This window comes from Pogona vitticeps, chromosome 4 (genome assembly GCF_051106095.1).
Source record: "Pogona vitticeps strain Pit_001003342236 chromosome 4, PviZW2.1, whole genome shotgun sequence".
Lineage (NCBI taxonomy): Eukaryota > Metazoa > Chordata > Lepidosauria > Squamata > Agamidae > Pogona > Pogona vitticeps.
In genome coordinates this window covers 217,171,884-217,186,636 of record NC_135786.1, presented here as the reverse complement: position 1 = coordinate 217,186,636, position 14,753 = coordinate 217,171,884, and the positions used below count along the sequence as shown (strand labels likewise).

The following is a 14,753-nucleotide window of genomic DNA, read 5'->3' as shown; positions in this document are numbered from 1 at the left end:
AACCAGCCTAGGGATGATTTGAGAATGGTTGTCAATACTTAAAGTGGTTCTTACTGGAATCTGGAGTTTCTGCTACTCAGACTCTTCATTTGTGCAAAAAGCGAAGGTCATAAGTCAGTGGTAGAATCCATGCTTTGCACATGGAAGGTCCCAGGTTCTGTCTGTCTGGCTAGTCTCCAGTTAGACTCTTATATAAGAACCTCTGTCAATCATGGTAGCCAGTGTGGAGTTAAGTTGACCAGTGTTCTGCAAGTTCAGAAAAGCAACTTCTGAACTTGCAGACTTTCAGAGCACTTGTCTCCATATCGTTCCATCCCAAACAGTATATGATGGAAGAATATGCTGTACTTATCAGGCTGTGTGCAGAGACTATGTGGTACCATTCTGCCTGGCCTGTTGCTCTCACTAAATCTCTGGGAAAGATGACATTTGCCTTTTTGTGTTCTGTCTGAGAAACATAGCTACTAGGGAGTAAGCCTTGTGGAACTCAATGGGTCTTCCTTCTGAGTAGATATGTAGACCACAGTATTAATAATTCCCTACATGAACAAGTACCAAATGTAGTGTTATTAACAACTTTGAATAAAAATGTGTACCCCGTCCTCATTTCAGTTGAGCAAATCTGCCTACATATACTATATTTCACATAACTGATTTTGATTGTGATGTCTGAAGTTTGAGGACTTTTGAGATGTTTGGGAGACATTGTGCATCAAAAGTAACCAACTTTATATTGTTCCTGAGCAGATCTTACAGTACCTCTCCCCTCTTTTCCTGGCTCATTAAACTAGAAGAAACACACTTCAAGGAAGGATGAGCCAGCATACGGACCTCAGTATCTCCCACAAATAGGCATTATCAAATACTGCTGCTATTGCTTTCCAGAGGCTTGGTCTCCTCTGAATTTGCTTATGATTACAGAGATTCATCTCTCCTTCTGGGAGTCGGGTTCATTGAATAAGACTTCCATTTTGTCATTTCTTAAATAAACTCAATAATTGATGGAGGAAGGGCAACTCTAAGCCTCTATCCAGCCCTTCTATCTACTATGTTGACTTAATAACTTCAGATTCAGTATAACAGAAATGATGAGCAACTTGGGAACTTCTATTTCTAACGGTTTGTTTGTGTATTTTTAAAATATATATATTTTAAAGCCAGCCTTCATGGATAGTAGCATAGTGTGCTAGCAGATGTTCAAATTCACAATATAATATAAAATAAAAACAATAAAGCATAATAGTAAACCCCATAAAAGTGCAATAAACACATAAAATATGGAGATTAGATGAACAAGTTAAAATGCCTGTACAAACAGGGAAGCTTTGAGTCACCATGAAAAAGATTGGGATGCCAACTAGTTTGACCTTCCTCTTTACCAGGAGAGCGAGCACATGGCTTAAAAGAAGCATTTAAAAGCCAACTGATAGCTTTCAGCCGCGTGGAATATCATCTGATGATTATTTCCTGGTATCTTTTCCTCAACGGGCTCCATGGCAGCTATCACTTGGTACTGCAGAAATCAAGTGATAAATACTACTTTATGCAAAGTTACAGACAAAGAAGTAGTTTGCACATTTGAAAGAAAAACATTCAGCATCAATATGTGTTGCCATTTAGTTCTGCACTCCAAGATGCAGTAGGTTCTTGCAGGATCTAAATGCAAGAAATGATGGTTGTCCGGATGATGTTGGTACATGACTGGGGAGAATTAAGGGACTTCCGTTGGAAACCTGACGAGAAGCTTTAGACATTCTTATGAAAAAGGTCTATGAATATTGTGACACTAGAAGGGGAAAATATCAAGTGCTATATACAATAGAATACACAAGACATTCAGAGCTGTCATACCCTAATAACAAACTCAGACTACCCCCTACTGTGGAGGATGAGTGGAAACTCCATCCATATGGCACACACCCCCAAACAGGTTGAAGCCAGCTCTGAGCCTCATCTAAATAATATGCCTGGCAGACTTTTGCCGTGACGATTTTGGGTCGTTATTTTTTTTTCTGCACCTTGACTGAGAGAGTAAACTTATTCACAAAAGCATACACTGAACGTTTAATTTTTAATGGTCTAAATATAACGATCACCTCTTCTACATTTAGATTATGTACAAGTAGATTATGTGAAGGTACACATTCCAGGAGTTACAGTCCAAAAAGTAATTTTTCCAGTTTTCTGTGATCTAGATATAGAAAAGCAGCTATAGGACTATCTTCTGAATATTTATTGTCTGACTTGTGCTGCAACCACTGAAATCATGCTGTAAATTAACTAACACCTTTATGTAAAATAAATGTCTATGGAATTGACAGTGCAGGACTAGACTCAGAAATAACAACTGCTGGCTTTAGCGGGACTCATCCAAGGTTGTGAGAGATATTGCTATTTAAACAGAGGCAAATTTAAGAATGGCTGGATAGTTCAGTGGTTTTGGTATCTGGCAGTGAAGTCAGAGGTAGGAAATTTGATTCTCCATTGTACCTCCTTGACAGAGGCTGGAGTTGATGATCTGTAGTGTCTCTTCTAGCTTTGCAGTTTTAAGATTAATTAAGTTATCTTTGATGCATTTCGGGTCTCAGTGTTCATGTGAGGGTGTGATTACATTGGCAAGTTGAATCAAAGCAATCCAGGTATGTGCTGCAACTTGATTTGCAGTCCCTTTTATGATTTTAGAAGAGGTAACCATATTAGTATGTGCTGGTCTATCAAGCAAACATAAAAGAAAAAGAAAAAAATAAATACATGTTGTGACACCTTAAAGACTAAAGACTTAAAGACTAACTGCAATATTTTAATGTGAGCTTTCATGGGTAAGTCCACTTCCTCTGACTACAGCAGTTGTATTTGGTTTAGTTGATCACACAAAGACTCCAATTGTTCTGGTGTCAATGTCCACTATGGACACTATGTCCACAATGCCCACTATGGCTCTCAATTCAATGTGATTTGATATGTGCCCACAGCCCCTCTTCCCTTGATATGGCCCACTTGGCAATCCCTGGCTTTTCTTTCTTATTATTTTTTATTTGCAGTGATCATTTAGCACTAAACTAATGCATCAATGAAGTGATAACGTGATCTAACACTAAACGCAGTCACAAACAACCACACAGAAAAAAATACCAAATCATGCAGCTTTTAAAAAGTAGAAGCCCCCCAGCAGCAAGGGGGGGGACTCTGAATCAGACGCAGAAATGGTCAGGTTGATTCACATTGACCTTTGCACTGTGTGGTCATTGAAAAATATTTCAAATTTATCTGTTCTAACTGCAGACCAAATCCAGAAGTATTTGTCAATGTAGTCACAGCTTAAGATGTGTTCATGTTATAATGTGGATGTAGAAATACAACTTGCTGAATAATAGTTTATGGTATATTTGGACCATTCTGACAGATTTTTTTTTACAAAATGCATTTGAAGAGAGATTGTAGCAAGTCAGTTTTAAAACGAATGAGTGGAACAGAAATGCCTTTTTTCTCTGTCAATTCAGGAAATGCTTCTACTAAAATATTCATTGAATTGCACTTAGACATCAAAAGACTCTTCATGTTGTGTATTTATGAACTGCAGAACAGCTTTTTTACATGACACATTAAATATATCACCTGTTTAGAGAAGATCTGGGAGAAGAGGAATGTGTTGAAGGTGTGAGTTGTCTAGTTCACTTTTAAACACACACAAAAACCCATTGTGACATTTCTTGTATAATGTATTCTTGAAGGCTTTCACGGCCAGGATCTGACGGTTGTTGTGGGCTTTTTGGGCTCTTTTGCCGTGTTCTGAAGGTTGCTCTTCCTAATGTTTCGCCAGTCTCTGTGGCCAGCATCTTCAGAACTCTGTGCAATGGTGCAGGGTGGTTGTTTTTTTTTGTTTGTTTTTGTTTGTTTGTTTGTTTTTGATAGTTGAGTATTTATAGCTGTGGGATCAGCTTTTGTCCTTTCTAGGAGATGGGTGATTGTGGTGATCAGCGTGTTTTTTGTTGTTGGTGTATTGTGATAAGAGGGAGAGATTGTCTGTCACTGTGATTGGTAGGTGTCGTTAGTTGGTCTTTTGTGTGCAGTGATCACCGATCCTTGTATCTGGGTAGAGTTTGTTGACCTTTTGCAGGCTGTGTTTTGAAGATTCATTCTAAATCAGAGATGACGTAACAAGTCACAGACATAAGAGGAAACTAAGAGAAGGACTGTGGATCATGGCTCCCAGCACTGAAAAATATAGCTTTTCTTTTTTGAAAAAAAAAAAATCCATTCAATGTATTTATTTGAAGAAGCATCTTGAGAAGTCTTGAAAAGGTGCTGTTCTGTGCCCATTTTGATATATCATGAACTTTGGGTGCAAGTAAATGTTTCATGGACAGATCTGTGATTCAGACATGTGATTCTGTGAAGAGATCTAGAATAGCAGGTGAGAGGAGATGTGACTTTGATTAGGTAAAAGGAATAGGAGGGAAGGTTTCACAGGTGCATGAGAACAGAGCAAATATTGATGCAGCAGCCCATGGGCCAAAGATCCAGTGGTGCCATCATACCCCAAGGCCACCCCTGTGCTCCATCATTCTCCCCAATTTAAAAAAAAATAGTAAAGAAGGCTCTCTTTCGACCTCTAGGGGACAGGGAGGTAATTTTAAACTGTTCCAGGCTTGGGGATAGAGTTTTCAAAGCTGCAAGAAATTTCTGATCATTTGCAATTTCCAATTAAGCCTCTCCTGGGCCTAAAGCAGATCAAAACCTGGTGGAATTACCTCGCATACTCACTAGAGGGTGTGAAGAGGCTTTCTTGACATGGTAGCTGTCCCTTTGATGTTGCCATCTACAAAGCTATAAATCATTCATGATTGAAAAGATGCAGACATAAGCTGAAATCTGCATAATTCTTGGCTGCCTTTCCAAAGCTGACTCCAGTTTATGAGTACAATTTAGATCATGGCTGCTGCATCCTGTATCTTAAGCTCTCGGCAACTTTCTTCCACAAAGTGTGTTACACACACTCTCCTTGGAGAAATCCTTGAACATTCTTGAAACAGATTGATCCACAGTCCTTCTCTTTATTTCCTGTTATGCCTGTGACTTGTTATGTCATCACCGATTTAGAATGAATCTTCAATATATTTTAGAATATATGTTACATGGAAATAAACATAATGCAGCCTTTGAAATGCTGTATTTAAACAGAAACAACAACAACAACAACTGAACAAAACTGGCTATGGCCAGACTCAAAAGAAAAGTGGCAGGACCAGAAACATAAAAGGAAACTATGAAGCAGTTTTGGGTAGTGAAGTCCGAGTGATAATCCATACCCAGTTTCACATTACTAATTCTTGGCTCTGTCATTTTCAACTGTCTTACATACTCTCTGAATGTGTTTATGGGGATTGTAATGGATGCCCAGAAAAGAAGTGAAAGAGAGGAGTGGAAAAAATGCAGCAAACATCAAGCTTCATGAAGTTGGCAGGATGCTGGAGGTGGGGTTCTGGCAGGGCTCCATTTATATTTATCTCCTCACTCCCAAATTTTATACACCAAAGACACTGGCTGAAATCCTGTTTCTAAGTGTTATACAATTAGTAACATTTAATCCATTCCCAGAAGGAAGGAAGGAAGGAAGGAAGGAAGGAAGGAAGGAAGGAAGGAAGGAAGGAAGGAAGGAAGGAAGGAAGGAAGGAAGGAAGGAAGGAACTTTGCCACTATTTTAAGGGTGTGCATGCTGGCTTGGTGCATGCTTGAGGATCATGGTGGGGACTCTAATAGCCAGGTAGGAAGAGACCAGATGTTATGAATTGCATAGCAACAAGATTTCAGCCATTGCGTATAGTTCTGTGGCACCTTGGAGACTGACACATTTTATTTGGCATAAGCTTTTGTGGATTGCATCTGAAGAAATGGGCTCCAGACATGTTAGCCTTTAAGCTGCCACAAGATTCCTTTTAGCCAGTCGTTGTGCCACTACGTTTAAAACAAATAATGGGATACAGATGTACTTTCTTTTTCCAGTCAGCTCTGTATCAACGTGCTATGCAGGAGAGTTTTATAGATGGTATTTATCATGCATGTGTATAGCTTTTCCTGACATACACAGTGGTACAGTATTTTCTTAGCCTGTAATTTCATACTCTAATAAATAGGACAATGCCCACTGTCTGGAATTAATGGTGCTAAATATAGCAGCTAAATATTACTTCCATAGTAATCCCATCTTTTTCTTTTAATTACTTGTCTGCCATCTAGAGAAGTGGGTTATTCGTTTCTTGTATTTCTATATTTATGTTAATTCCATGGAGGAGATTTTATGGTACTAAATTTCTTTTGCACGCAAAGAAAGATCATGGTTTTTCAACCTGCATACTCTTCTACTTTAGATAAAAGGATGAACAAAAAAAGAGAGCAGAAGTCATTGTCTCTGTGAACGCTGTGTGTATTTTCTCTGTCTCACAAAATGTCAGCTACTTTCTGCAGAGAGCAAATTCCTAGTCATTTAAAGGGGGGGGGGAGAGTGCTGTATCATTTTCTTGCCAGTCTAACACATTTTCCAGTTCTGTTGTACAGACAGACTGATTCCTTGGTAGCTATGACTTTCCTTTTCCATATCCTTTCCTGCTGGTCTAAAAAGTCCTCTCTTTCCTTGCTTGCTTGCTAAATAGCTGGATGGTTGTACTTTGTCAACTGTAAAGGAATGAAACAGAAATGTCTGATTTTGCTAGACTGGCATGCTAGTGGCATACCAGTCACTAGTAAAAGACAACAAATCTTAAGAAGATTGAAGCTGGCAGTCTTCTGCACTCTTACACGGTAACAAGTCCCATTTAACTCACTTCTAGTACTTTCTGAATAAGTTGGCTTACAGTAGCACCGCATCAGAGCTGCCCGAAGACATTATGCTGCCTAAGGCAATGAAGACTTTGCACAAAGACCAAGAGAGTTGTTGTTTACATAATTGTAATTGTAAACTGGCCAGAGGGTGCTCCAAGCACTATGGAGCAATACAGTGGGGTCTTGACTTAAGAACGGCTTGAGTTAAGAACATTTTGACTTAAGAACCGCTCTCATAGGAAAATATTGACTTGACTTAAGTACTTAGATTTGAGTTAAGAACTGAAAAAACCCACGTGGGAGGCAGGGAAAGTGCAAAAAGTGAACTTTCAGTTCACTGTTGGCCAGTGAAAAGGGTGCCTGTCTGCTTCCTCACTCCTCCCAGCGTTTAGAGAGTGGATTGGGAGACAGTCTTCGGACTGCCTGGTACTGTACTGCCTGGACTGTATTTTCCCTGCCTTCCCTGAACCTTTCTTGACCTAAGAAAAAAAGAAACAAAATATCCACCTCTAGTGGTCAAAGGTGGAATAGCAGCTTCCCATTAGTTTCTATGGACGGAAAAGAGCAGATACGGATTAAATGGTTTTCAATGCATTCCTATGGGAAATGCAGATTTCACTTGAGAACTTTTTGACTTGAGAACCGCCTTCCAATACGGATTAAGTTCTCAAGTCAAGACCCCACTGTATACAAGTCAAAACAACAGCAGCTACACCAACAGCCACAAGATTATGCTGTCTGAGGCAAAGATGAAGACCGTGTTGCTTTCATGCAGGAAATATAATAGGGATGCTCTCAAAAACAGAGGGTAGGAGGCTAATGTAGAGCATGCAGGGCAGGCTGTGTGGTACACAAATCTCTGTCCTTCGAGAACAAAGAGTGCTGTAGAAAGCTGTCTGCTACAGGTTGCAGCGCATGCACAAAGCTGGTTTGCATGAGACTCTGTGTACATTTCCCCCCATGATCCAAGCAGCGTATGAACTGGCCTTAAGTCGTATGCACTGCCATTAATACAGGGGTACTAGGCTACATTTTCAAAATCTGCTTTTGAATCCAAGTCAGGCTGGTTATGGTTTCTGGTTCCCATCCTCACTCTTCCTGTTATCTTTTGTGTTCTGAAGTGCAGAAAATATGGTTTTGTGAGGCAGAGAGAATCATGCCGGTACCCCAGAGTGGAGCAGTCAATTTGCAAGGCAGGTACTCTTCCTGGCAGTCTCTGTAGCCAGCTTTCCCCAAATGGAAGTCCAAAAATTCAACCAGTTATATCAGTCCAGTACTTTGCAAAATGCATGCCTTTTCACTGCCAATTGAAGAGCAAATCCTCAGGTACTTTGCACTACAGCTAGAGTAGCGAGGAACAATAGCCATGTCCTGAGAAAGACTATTTTCCTCATGCCTCCTATGAAGATTGTGGCTAGGCTCAGAGAAAACAGAGACAGCTGAGGGAAACAAGTACTGTAAAACTTTTCAAAATCTGGACCCAAGCCTACATTTGTATGCAGGCTGGTCCTGAGGGACTAGATAGGCGGGATATAAATAAATAAATAAATAAATAAATAAATAAATAAATAAATAAATAAATAAATAAATAAATAAATAAATAAATAAATAAATAAATAAATAAATAAATAAATAAATAATGGGGTCATCTGTAAATCTGAAGCAGAGCTGAAGGAATTGTCTGTGTCGCTAAAATCCTGTTTCACGTGCAGCTCATTTTGCTGAGACACAATTTAAAGAATGGCCACAGCCTCTTCTTTGCTGCAGATATCCTTCATACAGCCAAAACATTATTCTCTAGTCTGCTACAATAGCTTTGATCGTTACGTTACTCATAATTACATTAATATTTGAATAATGCCTTTCCTCAGCTTTTCAGTACCTTATCCTTACATAAAATGGCATGAAAAATTAATCAAAATGTTTCTGGCACTGTAGCAATGTTCCTTAAGAAAAAGGTATTTTTCCCCACCTGAACTGAGCTCGGATGAGGCAAGCTTTGAAGTCTCTCTCTGTTTTTGTAATGCAGCTGCCTGACCCACGCCTCCTTGTTGTTTGCACGCACTCGAGTAGTCAAAACAGGTGCTGGGGATTGTAAATTATAAATTGGCAAATGGAATTCAGAAGCTTTTGCCATTAGCTGAATAATCAATATTAGACAGACATTCAAAGTAATTGCAGGAACTTTCAGCAGTTTCCTGGTAATGCGCTTCAGCAATGAAGTTGTCAATGATAAGAGAAAACAGTCTGATGTGAAACTTTATTGAGTGGAGCCCTCCAGAAATGTCAAAGCTCTCTCTCTTTTAAATCAGTGATGACTCTTTTGTGCTTTGTTTGCATGCCTAGGGAGACGTTATAGCTGTTGTAGCTATTACCTAGGATTCCGAGAGGCCAACTTTAAACTACAGTATTTTTTTAAAAGGAGGAATTAGTATATTTCATAGTACAGCCAAGATATCTTAATACATATTTAAAATATAAATGCTGACAGATCCATCCCTTCTTCCCAAGACAGCTGAGCTCTAGAAACATTCCTGTTCGGTAATAAATTAAATTTTAACTTACTAAAGTATTTTTGTTGTTGTTTAGTCATTTAGTCATGTCCGACTCTTTGTGACTCCATGGACCAGAGCATGCCAGGCCCTCCTGTCTTCCACTGCCTCCCGGAGTTTGGTCATATTCATGTTGGTAGTTTCAGTTGGTAGCTTCAACCATATCATCCTCTGTCTTCCCCGTCTCCTCTTGCCTTCACACTTTCTCAACATCAGGGGCTTTTCCAGGGAGTCTTCTCATGAGATGGCCAAAGTATTGGAGCCCAAAAAACCCGCAACAACCACTATTGGAGCCTCAGCTTCAGGATCTTCCAGTGAACACTCAGGGTTGATTTCCTTCAAAATGGATAGGTTTGTTCTCTTTGCAGTCCAGGGGACTCTCAAGAGTCTCCTCCAGCACCACAATTCAAAGGCATCAATTCTTCGGCGGTCAGAATTCTTTATGGTCCAGCTCTCACTTCCATATATCACTATAGAAAAGCCATAGCTTTGACTATGTGGACCTTTGTCGGCAAGGTGATGTCTCTGCTTTTTAAGATGCTGTCGAGGTTTGTCATTGCTTTCCTCCCAAGAAGCAGGCGTCTTTTAATTTCATGGCTGCTGTCACCATCTGCAGTTATCAGGGAGTCCAAGAAAGTGATGGGACCAGTGACCATGATCTTAGTTTTTTTGATGTTGAGCTTCAGACCATTTTTGCACTCACCTCTTTCAAACTCATTAAGAGGTTCTTTAATTCGTCCTCACTTTCTGCCATCAGAGTGGTATCATCTGCATATCTGAAGTTGTTGATATTTCTTCCATCAATCTTAATTCCAGTTTGGGATTCCTCCAGTCCTGTCTTTCGCATGATGTATTCTGCGTATGTTAAATAAGCAGGGGGACAATATACAGCCTTGTCGTACTCCTTTCCCAATTTTGAACCAATCAATTGTTCCATATCCAGTTCTAACTGTTGCTTCCTGTCCCATGTATAGATTTCTCAGGAGATAGATAAGGTGGTCAGGCACTCCCATTTCTTCAAGAACTTGCCATAGTTTGTTGTGATCCACACAGTCAAAGGCTTTTGCATAGTCAATGAAGCAGAAGTAGATGTTTTTCTGGAACGCTCTGGCTTTCTCCATAATCCAGCGCATGTTAGCAATTTGGTTTCTCATTCCTCTGCCCCTTCGAAATCCAACTTGTACTTCTGGCAGTTCTCGGTCCACATACTGCTGAAGCCTACCTTGTAGGATTTTGAGCATAACCTTGCTAGCATGTGAAATGAGTGCAATTGTACGGTAGTTAGAGCATTTTCTGGTGCTTCCCTTCTTTGGGATTGGGATGTAGACTGATGTTTTCCACTCATCTGGCAACAGCTAAGTTTCCCAAACTCGCTGGCATATTGAGTGTAGCACCTTAACAACATCATCTTTTAAGATTTTAAATAGTTCAACTGGAATACCATCCCCTCCACTGGCCTTGTTGTTAGCCAAGCTTTCTAAGGCTCACTTGACTTCACTCTCCAGGATGTCTGGCTCAAAGTCAGCAACTATATTGTCTGGGTTGTCCGGGACATCCAGATCTTTCTCTGTGTATTCTTGCCTCCTCTTCTTGATGTCTTCTGTTTCTGTGAGATCCCTACCATTTTTGTCCTTTATCATGTCCATGTTTGCACAAAATGTTCTTTTAATAGCTCCAATTTTTTTTGAACAGATCTCTGGTTTTTCCCTTTATATTACTTTCCTCTATTTCTTTGCACTGGTCATTTAAGAAGTCCATTTTGTCTCTCCTTGCTATTCTTTGGACGTCTGCATTCAATTTGCTGTAACTTTCCCTATTTGTAAAGCTTCATTGGACAGCCACTTTCTTGCATTTCCTTTTCTTTGGCATGGTTTTTGTTGCTGCTTCCTGTACAAAGTTATGAGCCTCCATCCATAGTTCTTCAGGCACTCTGTCCACCAAATCTAGTTCCTTAAACCTGTTCTTCACTTCCACTGTGTATTCATAAGGGATTTGGTATAGATTATTCCTAACTAGCCCAGTGCTTTTTCCTACTTTCTTCAGTTTAAGCTTGAGTTTTGCTATAAGAAGCCGATGATCAGAGCCACAATCAGCTCCAGGTCTTGTTTTTGCTGACTGTATAGAGCTTCTCCATATTTGGCTGCAGAGAATATAATAAATCTGATACATACTGAAGGATCTTTAGAATGAGCAGATTAAGCAGTTGGAACAGCAAGCCAAATGCTGCATAATTGTCTAAGATCTCAAGACAGTTCTTTTCCCCGGTCCGGAATAATCAGACAAAACTTAGAGCCACAGGCTATTCAATCCATGCTGTCCACTCATATCCTGAGAATTGTTTCCATTATTCACTCATAATGTCCCAAAATGTTTCCCCCAGTCTGGGAATTATTCACCTTCTCAGCCTACCTTTCTTTATAATGGGCATCTAGGGACATTTCATAATAAAGTAATGACTTGCAACTACTCACTTTTTTAAAATTTTCTTCAGAACTCCTCTGGGCCACACACAGAGCCAGAGGCCACAAAGTTGGAACATTGAGCCCAGTGAGTTTGTTCTGCACATCAGCCTTCCAGTGTGTGCTTACAAAATAATAACACCTATGTAAAAATTTACAAGCAGCAAGAAAACTGGCAGGTGACAAGAAAACATGGGTGCCACCGATATAATATTGGGTATCCCAATATTAAAGCTGTACCTTAGGACCCAATAGCTATTTTTAAATTTTCATTGTTGAGACAAGTATACTACTGTACATGGCTCATTTGTACAAGGTATTTCTTTTTCTCTTTGTTCATGTCAGATGCACTTCAGTACAATTAAGGAATATAGTAGATAATTTTTGCCCAATGATAAGCAAGAACATTTGGGGCAGCTAACATCAAATCTTCCATGGTACCTGTTCAGGAGGACTGAGTACACTGGCACAGGTGTAAAGTTGCCTATTGTCTGTACTTACAAAGGACTGTATTGATACAAAACTTCTATTTACTTAGGTTCTTTTTAGTTCTGCCAACTTAACTCCATAGCCTATTAAATGACTTCCAAGTAATACAGTTCTCTGTGCGACTGATTTTCTTAGAGTTTCAACTTCCTGGGGTTCGTAGTTCTTTCCACATCATTGTCTTGGCACTGTCTGCTGTTCCTTCAGGATTCACAGATGTTCTGAAAAAACTTCTTGATTTTAATCTGGAAGGGGCAGGCCAAGAATGGATGCACATTTGTTGTGAATGCTTGTAGTATTTCACTCTTAGCTGCTACCTTTCTCCATATGTCACTGGATGTAATGCCTACTAGTTAGTTGATTTTATTAATAAAAGTTGGCTTCAGGCATCCAGAAATGCTTTATACAAGGTGGCACAAGGTAGTCTGTTCTTCCACAAGATCGTGTGTTCTGTCCTTGCCATCTCCAGATAAAATACCTTTGGAAGAAGCCTTCCTGAGACCATGTAAGGATCTAGAGCGTACAGTACTAGGCTTGATAGACCAACGGTTGGTCTATTAAACACTTCATCTCTTTGTCTGGGCAGGCTACAAATGGACCTGTAAATCATTGCAGAGTCAGCTCAAGTGGGTGTTGTTGTTGTTTTAAATCTCCCAACTTTTTAACTATACATTTGGGATTTATTTGTTCCTTGACTCATTGTGTATTGTTCCTGAATCAATAGATTTAATGTGCCAGTGCTTTCATTTGCTCTCTTCCCTGAGGATGTTGTAGATAATTATACTCTGGTCTAGAACCGATACCATTATTCACTCCTGTGACAGTAGCATAGAGCCGGAATGTTACAGTAATTATGCTGTAGTCTGAAACAGTCTACCTAGGAAAATTCTGAAAACTACTAGGCCAGGCAACATTGCAGCCCCAAATCCATTATTGCAAGGAACTGAGGTTTAGTTTGCAATCTGAGAAAGTGCTGCACTGAGGCTTTCTCCTGAATAGACAAAGAACTCAGCTTTGCTTTGTGTGCTTGATGGAAAAATATCCCAGATTAGTAAGGAGCACATCAATCGACAACCCTTTGACTTTTACCCTGCCTTGTATCCATAACACTGGCATGCCCTTCATAATGCTTAAACATGACCCTCAAGCACTTTCCCAAACTGGATGTAGGCCAAAGCCGATATAGGTTCCCCACCCGGATATAGCTTCTGCTTCCACCAGCACCATCGACTTCTTGCCTTGGGTTGGTGGGGGACGCTGGACATCATCAGCCTATCCCCATCCCTGCAACCTTATATAGACCTTCTGTGTGGTGCCTTTCTGCAGATTTTCTTGATAAGCTGCTTTGGGAATTGATTGTGGCCAAAAAAGGAGGTTGTAAATATAATAATTAAACAGTGAAATTGGGCATATGTGTACTGAAACGAATGATAAATACTAGAGACAAAGAAACCATCAAAACAGTAAAAAGGTTTTGAAACTTTGCTCGCTAAATCCCAGCTTGTTTGTTATTCAAGAATTATGCCAAACATTTTGAATGAATGAATGAAACCATCCACTATTCTGATGCATATGTACATTAACTGTTTAACACTGGAATGATTAATATGCTGGAGTTGTAGAGTAACATGGGTACTTCCATGCTGGGGATTTATTGTGGCATCATGTTTTATTCATTTAGTTATTATGCACCATTTATATGATGCTGTCATTCAGTCATGGATCTATCCTGTATTTTCATTTAGTTATTCCATCTTTTCTCATACCACCTGAAGTTTACCTTTTTTTCAGAAAAACAAACAAACAAGATGCACACATCTTTACAATTAGTCTCTTCCCTCCCTCCCTCCCTCCTAAGGGCAGAAATTTATCCTGGCTGTGATATATGAGATTAGTGAACCTATCCCAGCACAACATTCATTGTATTCTTTGTGGTGGCACTGTCCATCTTTTAAAAATAAATAAAAATTAGAATAGTATTTTAATTATCACTGAAACAGCTTCCGCCAGAGTTATGATACAATAATGTTCCAATGCTATTTTTTTTAAAAGCCAGTACAAACGATAACTCTGGTGGTTGCTATATGCCATTAAGTCACTTCACACCTATGTGATCAACAAGGCGTTAGCCACTACCAATTGATCGCTATTTTTAAAATCAGTGTGCCATATAATAGGGTTATAGCACTACAGTTCCAATTTGTTTTAGTGAAAGAAAAATATATATCTATAACATCCACCATGCTACAGTATTAAAGTTCATATTATGATGTGTTTGTGGTATAGTTATGATTATTATGATTATTTTTTTGTTTTTCCTGGGCTTTCTTTTGTCTCCTGACCACATGGCCTGGGGGTGGGGCCTAGGGGTGGGACTTCCTGCTGTAAAAGAGCGTGTCCCAGGACCCTGGACTCTTTTCCCTAGGAAGCTGGGCTG

General features: G+C 39.6%; 1 protein-coding gene across 1 annotated transcript in view; it reads left to right on the top strand.

The window, feature by feature from the left end:
• The window catches only part of DPYS (dihydropyrimidinase), a 61,470-nt gene that overhangs the window by 35,788 nt on the left and 10,929 nt on the right, over nucleotides 1–14,753 (top strand). The window lies entirely within an intron of this gene.